This window comes from Canis aureus, chromosome 6 (assembly GCF_053574225.1).
Source record: "Canis aureus isolate CA01 chromosome 6, VMU_Caureus_v.1.0, whole genome shotgun sequence".
NCBI classification, from domain to species: domain Eukaryota; kingdom Metazoa; phylum Chordata; class Mammalia; order Carnivora; family Canidae; genus Canis; species Canis aureus.
Window position 1 is genome coordinate 45,534,435 of NC_135616.1, and position 14,205 is coordinate 45,548,639.

The 14,205-nt window shown below is 35.1% G+C and overlaps 1 protein-coding gene and 1 pseudogene across 6 annotated transcripts in view; one reads left to right on the plus strand and one right to left on the minus strand.

Moving 5' to 3' along the window:
• Positions 1-14,205, minus strand: part of CATSPERE (catsper channel auxiliary subunit epsilon) — a 198,482-nt gene that overhangs the window by 103,493 nt on the left and 80,784 nt on the right. The gene's annotated exons all lie outside the window — the stretch shown is intronic.
• LOC144315317 (protein-L-histidine N-pros-methyltransferase pseudogene) lies at positions 10,209-11,165 on the plus strand (annotated as a pseudogene).

The window sequence follows — 14,205 nt, forward strand, 5'->3', positions numbered from 1 at the left end:
CTCTCTCTCTCTCTCTCTCTCTCTCAAAATAAATAAATAAAAATCTTTAATTAAAATAATGTAAAAAAAAATTCCATGGCTTTCTTCTGCCCCAATTCTCCAATAAAGTTCCAGTAAATTTCCTAGAAATGTCAACCATCAACAAAGGAGCCTTTGAGATTGCCATGATAAGTGTCAGAGTATATTCATTGGGACTATGGGATTATCTAATAACCTAATTTTGGGAGTGAATGTGGTTAGGTAAGACCTCCCTGAAGAATATACATTTATTGATTTTGATAAAGAAGTATAGGTTTGCCTGGTATATAAAAAATAACGGATATTTTAAATTTTATTTCTGAAAATCTTATTCACTATTCAGAATTTAAAATACAACTATCTTTCATATAACTGCAAAGGAAAGGAATAAATGTAGCATAGCATAAGACAGGAAGAAAATATAGTAAGTGATGTATACCAACAAAATAATAGAAAAGAGGATAGGTTAAGAAAAGGTTAACGCAATCATACAAACAAGCTTAAAAATGTTTTTCTGTTAAGAGGATAATTCATTGTCATTAAAGATAATTTTATTAGATGGCAAAATTTAAAACATAGGTTATAAAAATTAAAAACACATTTAATATATTTCTAGAATTTACCAAATGTAGGCTACTGTTATGTATCCATGTTTTATAACTAGAGGTCTATATAAACATGATTTTTAATGTTAGCATAATAATCCATTGAGTGAATTATCATCTATTTAACATACTCCCCTACTGGATATTTAGGTAATTTTAGGTTTTCACTATTATAAATATTATTGCCATGGATATCATCAGATGTAGTCTTTCCCAGTAAGAACTATTTCTTTAATCTTAGATTCTTGGAAATGTGATTACTGGGTCAAATGCTATGAACACTTAAGAAATAATTGATACATATTATTGAAACAATTTCTAAACGGATGGTGCCAGTTTATTTTATTATTAGTAATCTATGACAGAACAACTTTTACTTATGCAGATGTCAAACTCTATTATTATTTTAAAAAGTATTTTTCTAGTTATAACATCAATATATGGTTACGGAAACTTAAAATACTTTTTGTTTATCTCACCTGTTTTTTCAGCAGCATTTGATACATTGGACCAATCTTCCCCTTTGAAACACTCTTACTTTGCTTCCGTGTTACCATTTGCTCCTTGCTCTATTAGAGATCTCCAGAGCTTGGTCCTACATTCTCTTCCTGTCAGTACCCTTCTCATAGTACATTTTCTTCCTAGGTAATCTCATTCAATCATATGGCCTCAAGTATCATTCAATTCCTATAAAACTGCTCAAATTGTTTGGCCCAGATCCCAAATTTTATATCTAGTTCATGATCTGTATACCTAACTAGACTTTTAACAGTGATTTTGCTTGTCTTAGAAACACTTCAAATCAATATGTACAAAACTGCACTGCTGCCTCAGGGCTCTGCCTTCTAAGCCTGCATTTGTAAATATTTGTTGAATGAATAAAGAAGAAAAAAATCTTACCACCCAGAAGAGAGTATAGTTCTTTCAGAATATAGCTATGAGAAGAGCATTCTGTATAGAATGAACAACAGTTACAAAGGCTCTGAGGGAGGAGAGGAATTATTATGGCTGAGGAATTGAAAGGAAGATAATGGCTAGAATCTAGTAAGAAAGAAATAGTACAGGAAAAGGTTAGATAAAATATAGACAGAAATCACACCATGCTAAACGTTGTCGGTCCTGGAAAATAGTTTGGATTTTATTCTTAGTACCATAGGCAAATGCTAAAGACATTTTAAAATATAACTATTTTATTTTGAAATAGTTTGACTCACAAGAATTGAGTCAGCTATTCCCAATGACAGCAGCTTATATAATCTTAGTGCATGTCAAAACCAGGAAATTGATGATGATATAACACTATTAACTTCGGTACGAACCTTATTATGATTTCATCATTCTTTTTTTTTTTTTTTTACAAGTGCTCCTTTTGCATAGTTCTGTGAAATTTTATCACATGTCTAGTTTTATGTAACCATCACAATATAGAGCTGTTATAGAATACGGATTATGGAACTGTTCAATCACAAATAAGAAACTCCCTCAAAAAAAAAAGAAAAGAAAAAGAAAAAGAAACTCCCTCATGTTAACCTTTAAAAGTCACAACTGCCTGCTAACTCTAACTTCTGGCAACCACTTCTCTGTTTTAAATGACTGCAGTTTTGTCACCTCTAAAATCTCCTATAAATGGAATCATACAGTATGCAACACTTAAAATTGGCTTTTTAACTCAGCATCTATCCAAGTTGTTAGATATATCAATAGTGCATTCTTTAAACATGAAAGATATAACTATAAAATCCTTAGAAGAAAACAAACATTGAATCTGGCATTGATTTCTTAGATATGACTCCAAAGGCACAGGCAACTAAAGGAAAAACTGACAAATTGGACTTCATTATACAAATAGCCAAAAAGCACACAAAAGGATACTCAACATCCCTAATCATTACAGAAATGCAAATTAAAACCATGGTGATATACAACTTCACCTCCGTTAGGATAGCTATTATTAAAAATAAATGTTTTACTGACAAATTTTGCCAAACATCTGACAAAGAATTAATGCCCATCCTTCTCAAACTCTTTCAAAAAAGAAGGGAATGCTTCCAGCTACATTTTACAAGGCCAGCATTACCCTGATACCAAGCCAGAAAAGGACACTACCAGAAGACAAATTATAGTCCAACATTCCTGTGAATATAGGTGCAAAATTCTCAACTACAGACTAGCCAACCAAATTCACTTGCTCATTAAGAAGATCACACGTTAAAAAAAAAATCACACGTGATGATCAAGTGGGATTTATCCCTGCAATGCAAGAATGGTTCAACATATGCAAATCAACAAATGAGTTACATCACGTTAATAGAATGAAAGACAAAATCATATGAATATCTCGGTAGACATAGAAAAAACATTTGACAACATTCAACATCTGTTTATGATAAAAAACTCTTTTATAAATTCCATGTAGATGAAATGTACCTTAACATAACAAAGGCAATATCTGACAAGACCACAACTAATACCGTACTCAATGGTGAAAGGTTGAAAATTTTTTCTCTAATATTAGGAACAAGACAAAGGTTCCCACCCTCACCTCTTATTCAACACAGTACTGGAAGTCCTAACCAGAGAAATCAGGCAAGGAAAGAAAAGGCATCAGAATAGGAAAGGGGAAGGTAAAATTGTCTCTGCTGATGATATGACCTCCTAAAATTCTACCAAAACCCCCATTAGATCTAATCCAAAAGTTATTAAAGTTGCAGGATACAAATTAAAATACAAAATCAGTGGTATTTCTATATACTAACAATAAATAGAAATAAAGAAAATGATCTCATTTATAATAGCATCCAAACAAAAAAAAATACTTAGGAATAAAATTACCAAGAAGGTGAAAGGTCTGTGCTCTGAAAACTAGAAGACATTGATGAAAGAAATTAAGGAAGACACAAATAAATGGAAAGGTATTTTCATGTTTATTAGAAGAATCAATAGCTGCTGCATGCTTTAAGAATCTTCTGCAGTGTAGGGGCACCTGGGTGGCTCAGTCGGTTAAGCATCAGACTCTTGGTTTCGGCTCAGGTCGAGTTCTCAGGGTCGTGGGATCCAGCCCCATGTCTGGCTCCATGCTAAGTGCAAAATAGGCTTGGGATTCATCTTCCCCCTGCCCCTCATCCCCTCAAAATATATAAAAATCTTAAAAAAGAATAAGACTTTCTGCAGTGTAATGCCTTTGCTGTTGACCATAGGAAATGAAACAGGTGTTTTTAATGGAGTAAATCAGAGGGCCAGATTTATTTAAAATATCACAGAACTTTTAATCCAAGAAAATCCTTATCCTCGTTAATACTACCATTGGTGAAGCTAATTAGGATTACAATTAACCTTACAATTTTACAGATTTTACAATTTGGCCTTTTCAAAGGCCACCTTCTGCAAGAGGCAATGCCACATGCAATAATAATCGGGGAGCTGAAGACCAAGGGAAATTCAGTGTTCCTGCACTGATATTTTACACTTCTGGTTTTTGAGTTCTGAATGAGATCTTTTGCATCACTTTTTGGGTTTTGTTTTGGTTTCAATCAGTAGTCTTAAACTTCTCACAAACTATGTCATGAGATTAAAATTCCTTATCTCCTCATTAAAAAAAAAAAAAAAAAGAAGAAGAATCAATATGGTTAAAATGTCCATATTACTGAAAACCATCTACAGATTCAATGTAATCTCTATTAAGAGTTTGATGGCATTTTTCTGCAGTGGTAGAAAAAAAGAATCCTAAAATTTCCATGGAACCAAAAGAGATTCCAAATAACCAAGGCAATCCTGAGAAAGAATAAAGCAGGAGGCAACACTTCCTGATTTCAAACTATGCTATAAAGCTACAGTAATCAAAACAGGGTGGTACTGACATAAAAACAGACAAATAGATAATTGGAACAGAACTGAAAGTCCCGAAATAAACTGAAGCAGAGGTAGTCAACTAGTACTTGACAAAGGAGCCAAGAATACTCAATGGAGAAGAGGGTCTTCAATAAATGGTGCTAAGGAAAATTCATGAGTAAAAGCATGACACTAGACCCTATCTTACAATACTCACAAAAATTAACTCAAAATTAATTAAAATATTAGATGTAAGGCCTGAAACTATAAAACTCTTAGAAGAAAACAGGAAAAAAACTCGTTGACATGGGTGTTGGCATTGATTTTTTTGTGGTATGAAGCAGCACAAGAAACAAAATCAAAATTAAATAAATGGGACAACATCAAATTTAAAAAGCTTCTGCACAAAGAGAGAAATAATCAATAAAGTGAAAATACAACTTATGGAATGGGAAAATATTTGCAAAGCCATACCTGATAAGGGATTAATATTCAAATCATTTAAAGAACTCATATAACTCAACAGCTAAAAGCCAAATAATCTTAGTGAAAAATGGTAAAAGAAAAAAAACCTGAACAAGCATTTCTCCAAAGAAGACATAAAAATGGCCAATGAGTACTTGAAAAGATTCTCAACATTACCAGTTATTAGGAAAATTCAAATCAAATTCACCTTGAGATGATACCTCATGCCTGTTAGCATAGCCTTAATAAAAAAGACAAGTGATAACAAATGCTGGTCTGGATGTGGAAGAAAGGGAACCCTTGTGCATTGGTGCAACTGGTACAGTCACTACGGAAAACAGTATAGACGATTGTCAAAAAAACAAAAATAGAATGACCATATGATTTAGCAATTTCACTTCTGGGAATATATTCAAAGGAAATGAAAACACTAACTCAAAAGATATATGCACCTCCATATTCATAGCAGCATTATTTACAATAGCAAACATATGGAAAAAACCTGTTTCCATTGACAGATGAAATAGATAAAGAAGTTGTAATATACCATATATATAGTTATTAAACCACAAAACCCCCAAGGAAATCCTGCCATTTGTGACAACAGGAGGGCATTATGCTAAGTGAAGTAAGTCAGAGAAAGACAAATACTGGATGATCTCTAAAAAACAAACTTATGGAAAAAGAGATCAGATTAATGACTACCAGAGGGAGGCAGTTAGGGAAGGAGAATTGGAGAAAGGTGGTGAAAGACACAAACTTCAGTTATAAGATAAAGTACTAGGGATGTGATGTATAGCATGGTGACTACTGCTAACACTGCTGTGTGGTATAAGGGAAAGTTGTTAATGGAGTAAATCCTAAGAATTCTTTTTTTTCAAAGATTTTTATTTATTTATTCACGAGGGTGGGGGGGAGAGAGAGAGAGAGAAAGAGAGAGAGAGGCAGAGACATAGGCAGAGGGAGAAGCAGGCTCCATGCAAGGAACCCAATGTGGGACTCAATCCCAGGGCCCCAGGATCACGCCCTGGACCAAAGGCAGGCACTAAACTGCTGAGCCACCCAGGGATCCCCTAAGAATTCTCATCACAAAAAGAAAGTACCTTTCTCTCTCTCTCTCTTTCTTTCCTTTTTCTTTTTATTGAATCTATATGAGATAATGGATGTTAACCCAGTGTGTTGTGGTAATCACTTCACAATATACATGAGTCAAGCCTTAAACTGACACAGTATGTCAATTTTATCTCAGTAAAATTGGAAAACATTAAAAATAAAATTTAAAAAAGAGAAGTGACTTCAGCAAGATGACAGAAGTTCTCCCACAAAAACAACAATTTGACAACTCTCCATGAAGAAAAATAGCTTTGGGAGAGCTCCAGAGTATAATTGAGAAATTTCAGCAACCCAGTGGAGCACAAAAACTGAAGATGGTGCACAGAAAAGTACAGGAAGCATTTAACCTGCATTATTCTAACTCTCAGGCCAGCACAGTTCAATGCTAAGAGGAATTCTGCTGGCTACAACTCCCCATGGGAGAGAAGGAGAGCAGGGAGACCCCAGCAGTTCTCACCACCACCGTGGACCTCCACAGCTTTCTCTACTGAGGACCCTCACAGTCTCCACCAATGTGGACCCCAGTATATGAAAGCATAAATCTCATTGGCAAAGAAAATTACGTAGACAAATACAGAACAATGTAAAATTGTAATGGTGATGCACAAATTACTTTTAATGCTAATCTAAAAGTTAAGGAAGAAAAATTTGTTAAAGGATATACAACACAAGAAGTAAAAACTGTATCTGTGGGCAGCCCGGGTGGCTCAGTGGTATAGCGCCACCTTCAGCCCAGGGTGTGATCCTGGAGACCTAGGATCGAGTCCCGCATCAGGCTACCTGCATGGATCCTGCTTCTCCCTATGCCTAGGTCTCTGCCTCTCTCTCTCTCTCTCTGTCTCTCATGAATAAATAAATAAAAAACAAACAAACAAAACTGTATCTGTGAAGTCCATCTGGTCCAGTCTGTCATTCACAGCCCTTGTTTCCTTGTTGATCTTTTGCTTAGATGATCTGTCCATTGCTGTGAGTGGGGTGTTAAAGTCCCTACTATTATTGGATTATTATCAATGTGCTTCTTTAATTTTGTTATCAATTGACATATAACTGGCTGCATCCATGTTAGGGGCATAAATATTTACAATGGTTAGATCTTCTTGTTGGATAGACCCTTTAGTTACAATATGGTATCCTTCCTCATCTCTTATTACAGTGTTTGGTTTAAAATCTAATTTGTCAGGACACCTAGGTGGCTCAGTGGTTGGGCACCTGCCTTAGGCTCAGGGCATGATCCTGGAGTACTGGGATCAAGTCCCGCATTGGACTCCCTTCATGGAGCCTGCTTCTCCCTCTGCCTATGTCTCTGCCTCTCTATCTATCTGTGTCTCTCATGAATAAATAAATAAATAAATAAATAAATAAATAACAAAATAAAATCTAATTTGTCTGATATAAGGATTGCCATCCCAGTTTTCTTTTGATGTCCATTGGCATGATAAATGGTTTTCTATTCCATCATTTTAAATCTGGAGGTGTCTTTGGGTCTAAAATGAGTCTCTGCAGACAGCATATTGATAGGTTTTGCTTTTTTATACAACTGATACCCTGTGTCCTTTGATTGGGGTATTTAGCCCATTTAATTCAGAATAACTATTTTTTTTAAGATTTTATTTATTTATTCATAGAGATGCAGAGAGAAAGAGAGAGAGAGGCAGAGACACAGGCAGAGGGAGAAGCAGGCTCCATGCAGAGAGCCCAACGTGGGACTCCATCCAGGGTCTCCAGGATCACGCCCTGGGCTGCAGGTGGCGCTAAACTGCTGCGCCACCGGGGCTGCCCCAGAATAACTATTGAAAAATATGTATTTAGTGCCATTGGATACCTAGGAATAAACTTAACCAAAGGGGCGAAAGATCTGTACTCAGAAAACTACAGAATGCTCATGAAAGAAGTTGAGGAAGACACAAAGAAATGGAAAAATGTTCCATGTTCACGGATTAGAAGAAAAAATATTGTTTAAATGCCTATGCTATCTAGAGCAATCGAAACATTCAATGTAATCCCTATGAAAATACCATCAATTTCTTGCACAGAGTTGGAACAAACAATCCTAAAATTTGTATGGAACCAGAAAAGACCCTGAATAGCCAAAGGAATGTTGAAAAAGAAAACCAAAACTGGTGGCATCACAATTCATGACTTCAAGCTCTATTACAAAGATGTAATCATCAAGACAGTGTGGTACTGGCACAACAACAGACACATAGATCAATGGAACAGAATAGAGAACCCAGAAATGAACTCTTCTCTCTAGTCAACTAATGTTTGACAAAGCAGGAAAGAATAGCTAATGGAAAAGATATAATCTCTTTAACAAATGGCATTGGGAAAATTGGGACAGCCACATGCAGAAGAATGAAACCAGACCACTTCCTCACACCACACAAAAATAGACTCAAAATGGATGAGACCTAAATGAAATAAAGGAATCCATCAAAATCCTAGAGGAAAACAGATAGTAGCCTTTATGACCTCAGCCACAGCAACTTCTAACTAGACACATCTCCAAAGGCAAAGGAAACAAAGACAAAAATGAACTATTGGGATTTCATCAAGAAGAAAAGCTTTTGCACAGCAAATAGTCAACATAATTAAAAGACCACCAACAGAACAGAAGATATTTGCAAATAATATATCAGATAAAGGGCTACTATCCAAAATCTGTAAAGAACTTACCGATTCAACATCCAAAGAACAAATAATCCAATCAAAAAATGGGCAGAAGACATGAAGAGACATCTCCAAAGAAGACATACAAATGGCCAATAGACACATGAAAAAAATGCTCCACCTCACTCAGCATCAGGGAAATACAAATCAAAACCACAATGAGATATCACCTCACACCAGTCAGAAATGATAGGAAATGATAGATGTTGGTGAGGATGTGGAGACAGGGGAACCCTCTTACGCTGTTGGTGGGAATGAAAGCTGGTGCATACTGGAAAATAGTATGGAGGTTCCTCAGAAAGTTGGAAATAGAGCTACCCTGCAACCCAGCAATTGCACTACTAGGTATTTATCCCAAATATACAAATGTAGTGATCTGAAGGGGCACCTGTACCCTAATGTTCATTAGCAGCAATGTCCACAATAGCCAAATTACAGAAAGAGCCCAGATGTCCATTGACAGATGAACGGATAAAGAAGAGGTAGTAGATATATACAATAGAATACTACTCAGCTATCAAAAAAATTAAAGTCTTGCCATTTGCAATGACATGGATGGAACTAGAGGATATTATGCTAAGTGAAATAACTCAATCAGAGAAAGACAATTATCATATGATCTCACTCATATAGAGAATTTAAGAAACAAAACGGGATCACAAGGGAAGAGAGGAAAAAATAAAACAAGATGAAATCAGAGAGAGAGAAAAACCATAAGAGACTCTTAATCACAAGAAACAAACTGAGGGCCACTGGGAGGGTGGTGACAGGGTAACTGGGTGATGAACATTAAGGAGGGTACGTGATGTAATGAGCACTAGGTATTATATAAGACTGATGGATCATTGAGTTCTACCTCTGAAACCAATACTACATTATATGTTAACTAACTGAATTTAAATATAAATAAAATAAATAAATGTAAAAAAGAATACAAAGGGGGCATAGTAAAAATGTAGAGTTTCTATATGCAATTGAAGGTAAGTTCTATCAACTTAAAGTGGACACTTTAACTACAAGATACTTTATCCAAGCCTCAAGGTAATCACAAAGAAAAAAACCTATAGTAGATATACCAAAGATAAAAAGAATCAAAGCAATGCACTACAAAAAACGCCCTCCTCAAATAGCAAAAGAATATATGAAAAGAGAAAGAGAGGAACAATGCAGCTGCAAATTAGACAGAAAACAATGCACAAAAATGGTAATATTAATTGATAGGTCCTCACCTATCAGCAATTTCTTAACTGTAAATGGATTAAACTCCCTAGTCAAAAGTGTCTGACTGGTTGAATGTCTGAATTCAGACCAAGCAACAACAAACCAAGATCCAGCAATTTGTGGTCCACTAGAGATTCACTTTATATAAGACACACATAGGCTAACAGTGAAGGGATAGAGAAAGGCTAGGATGGGCAAATTGGGCATGATGGCTCTAGCCCTAATGGGCAGCGCCTCCTCCTCTTCACCTAGGTGCTGGTGGTGATCAAAGAGTAGCCATGTCCCCTCATGAGACTGTTCCCAGGCTTTCTGTGCCTGAGCCTGGTGACCATATAGCTAATGCAGAGGATGTGGACTCTGGAACTGTTCACCCATCCCTATAAGTGAACATGATAAGTGGTACCATGGTGGCAGCAGATGGCAGGAAGGGGAACCACCAGCAGTATGTGTGCAATGGAGGGAAATTATGCTAGTCACTCCAGGCTATCTTTGTTCAGAGTTAACTTGATCAAGGGACACAGATCTTAAAAAATAGCACTGAGAAATAGGGCTATTTATCCAAATATATCACCTTTTTGTGTCATCTGTTTTTAACCTGTTTATGTCTAGAACATCTTCATTGGGTTTCTAGGAAGAGGCTCAATGTTTGTGTTTTCACCAGACCAGTTTCAGGGACTGCTAAAAATTAATCCAGACTGGAAAACCCATAGACTTCTTGATTTCAGTGCTGGAAATGGAGAAGTCACAAAAATTATGAGCCCTCACTTTGAAGAGATGTATGCCACTGAGCTATCTGAAATTATGATATGGCAGCTTCAGAAGAAGAAATACAGAGTACTTGGTATAAATGAATAACAGAATAAAGGCTTCCAGTACAATGTCATCAGTTGCTTCAATTTGCTAGACTGCTATGATGAGCCCATAAGCTATTAAAAGATATCAGAAGTGTCTTGGAGCCGACCAGAGGCAGGGCCATTCTTGCCCTGTTTTTACCCTTTCTTCACTATGCAGAAAACAGGTGGCAAGTGGGAAAAACCATCAGAAATTTTAGAAATCAAGGTACAGAATTGAGAAGAACAAGTGAGTAGTCTGCCTAAAGTTTTCAGAAAAGCTGGTTTTGTAACTGAAGCTTTCACCAGACCACCATACCTGTGTGAAAGCAACACGTATAATGACTACTACATTCTGGATGATGCAGTTTTTGTTTTCAAACCAGTACAAACACATGGAGGCCCAAGTCCTTAGAGCCCATTCCAAGAATGTATATTCCAGAAGAGGGTTTGTGTTTGCATTACATGGAGGGAGGACCTTTGGGGACTGCCATTCTGAATATCATGTAGGAATTTAAAAAGCCAAAATACTAATTATTTCTTTGTAATGTGCAAAAGCAGTGTTTTTAAAAAACAAAAACCTAACTCTTTGAGGATTCTTATCAACTCTTCACTCAATAATATAGGTCATGCTCTGATTATGGAAGATATTTTCTCTACTTAATTCCCAGTCAAAGCAATAGTCATGAATTCATATGGAACCAATAAATATGGATTGCTTTTAATAAAATGAAGACTGGCAATAAAGCTGTCCATTCATTTGCAAATATTTGTTATAAAATATAGCCAGTGATATTCTTTAAGATTAAGAAATTCTGTCATTATTTTAAAAATGTCTTAATCATGCTAATAAAATTTTTTGGAGGTGAAAAAAAAGTGAAGGGATAAAAAAAAAATATTCCATGCAAATGGTAACCAAAACAAAGCAGAAATGACCCAGTTATATAACAGAAAATAGAATTTTAAGTCAAAAACTGTCTTTAGAGATAAAATTATTATATAATAATAAAAACATCCATTAAACAGGACAATATAACAATTATATATACACTCAACATCAGAATGCCTAACTATATAAAGCAAATACTAATTGGAAGACAGATACAGCAATACAATAATAGTAGGAATCTTTAATGTCCCACTTTCAATAATGGTTAAAACATCCAGTTAGAAAAACAATTTAAAAAAAAACAGCTGACTTGAACAACACTATAGACCAAATGGACCTAACAGACATATACAGAACTTTTCACCAACAGCAGAAGAAAACGCATTCTCCTCAAGTGCATATTTTCCAGCATAGATCATGTGAGGTCAAAAAACATCTTAAAAATGTAACAGGATTAAAATCATTCCAAGGGGACGCCTGGGTGGCTTAATCAGTTAAGCATTTGCCTTCAGCTCAGGTCATGATCCCAGGACCCTGGGATTGAGTCCCACACTGGGCTTCCAGTTCAGTGGGGAGCCTACTTCTCCTTATGTCTGCTGTTCCCCCTGTTTGTGCTCTCTCTCTCTGACAAGTAAATAAATAAAATCTTTTAAAAAGTAAAAATAAAATAAAGCCATTCCAAGTATTTTTTCTAACCACGGTGCAATGAAACTAGAAATCAATAACTCTAAGAAAATGTGAAGATTCACAAATACAGGAAAACCAAACAACATACTCTTAAACCATTGGACCAAGGAAGAAATCAAAAGGGAAGTTACAAAGATCTTAAGATGAATGAAAACAAAAACACAATTTATGCTACGTATCAAAGCAGTGCTTAGAGGGAAGCAATAAATGCCTATATTAAAAAAGAACAATCTCAAATAAACAACTAATTTTACACCTCAATGAACTAGAAGAAGAACAAGCTAAGCACAAAGTGAGCAGAAGGAAATAAATGATAAAGATCAGAGCAGAAATAAATCAAGTAGAGAACAGAAAATAGGGATAGGGAAAAAAATCAATGAAACTAAGAGTTAGTGTTTTGAAATATAAAGAAAATGCACAAATCCTAACCTAGACTAAGAAACAAGAAGACTCAAAATCAGAAATGAAAGAGGAGACATTACAACAGATGCTTCAGAAATAAAAAGAATCATAAAAGACTATTATGAAAATTATATGGTAACAAATTGGATAAATAAGAAGGGATAGGTAAACTGCTAGAAACACACAACTTACTAACATTGAATCAAGAAGACAAAGCCTGAACAGACCAATAAGAAATTAAAAGATTGAAGCTATAATCAAATATCTCCCAAAAACAGGAAACCCAGGAACACATAGATGGGTTCATGATGAATTCTACCAAATATTCCAAGAAGAGTTAATAAGAATTCTTCTTCAATTCTTCCAAAGACTAGAAGAAGGAATACTTCCAAACTCATTTTATGAGGCCAGCATGACCCTGATACCAATGCCAGACAAAGGCACCAGAAGAAGAGAAAACTACACACCACTATTTCTGATAAATATAGATGCAAAACTCCTTAATAAAACATTAGCAAACCAAATTTGGCAGCACACTGAAAAGATTACACACCAGGACCAAGTGGGATTCACTCATGGGATGCAAGATGGTTTAACATATGCAAATAAATCAATGTGATATACCATATTAATAGAATGAAAGATAAAAGCCATATGATCATCTCAATAGATGCAGAAGAAGCATTTAATAAAATTCAACATTCATTCATGATCAAAAGTCTCAACAAAATAGGTATAGTAGGAACTTACATAATAAATCCTTAATGTATAAGGGATTATGTTTATAGGATCTCCACAGCTAGTACAAAAACCAATGGGGAAAAACTGAAAGCTTTTCCTCCAAGACCCAGTACAAGGTAAGGATGCCCAATCTTACCACTTCTATTCAACATTGTACTGGAAGTCCTTTAGCCATAGTGATTAGATAAGAAAAAGAAATGAAAGGCATTCAAAGTAGAAATGAAGAAGTAAAATTACCTGTGTTTGTAGATGACATGATCATGTATGTAGGACATCCTAAAGAGTTAACAAAAGACCTTGCTAGAATTTGTGAATTAATTTAATAATGTTGCAGAATTAAAAAAAAATCAACATTCAAAAATTAGTTTCATTTATATTCACAATGAACCCTCTGAAAAGGAAATAAATAATATAATCTCATTTACAATAGCAACAACAACAACAAAAAGACAGGAAAGATGTGAAAGATTTCTATACTAAAAATTGTAAAGCACTGGTGAAGGAAATTAAAGAAAATACAGATAAATGTAAAGATATTGCATATTCATAGATTGAAGGAATATTCCTAAAATGTCCTTACTATTTAAAATGCTTTACATATTCAATTCATTCCCTATCAAAATCAATGTCATTAGATATAAATAGAAAAAACAATCCTAAAATTTGTATAGAACCACCAAAGACCCCAGATAGCAAATGCAATTGTGATCAAAAAGAACAAAACTGGAGGGGTGCC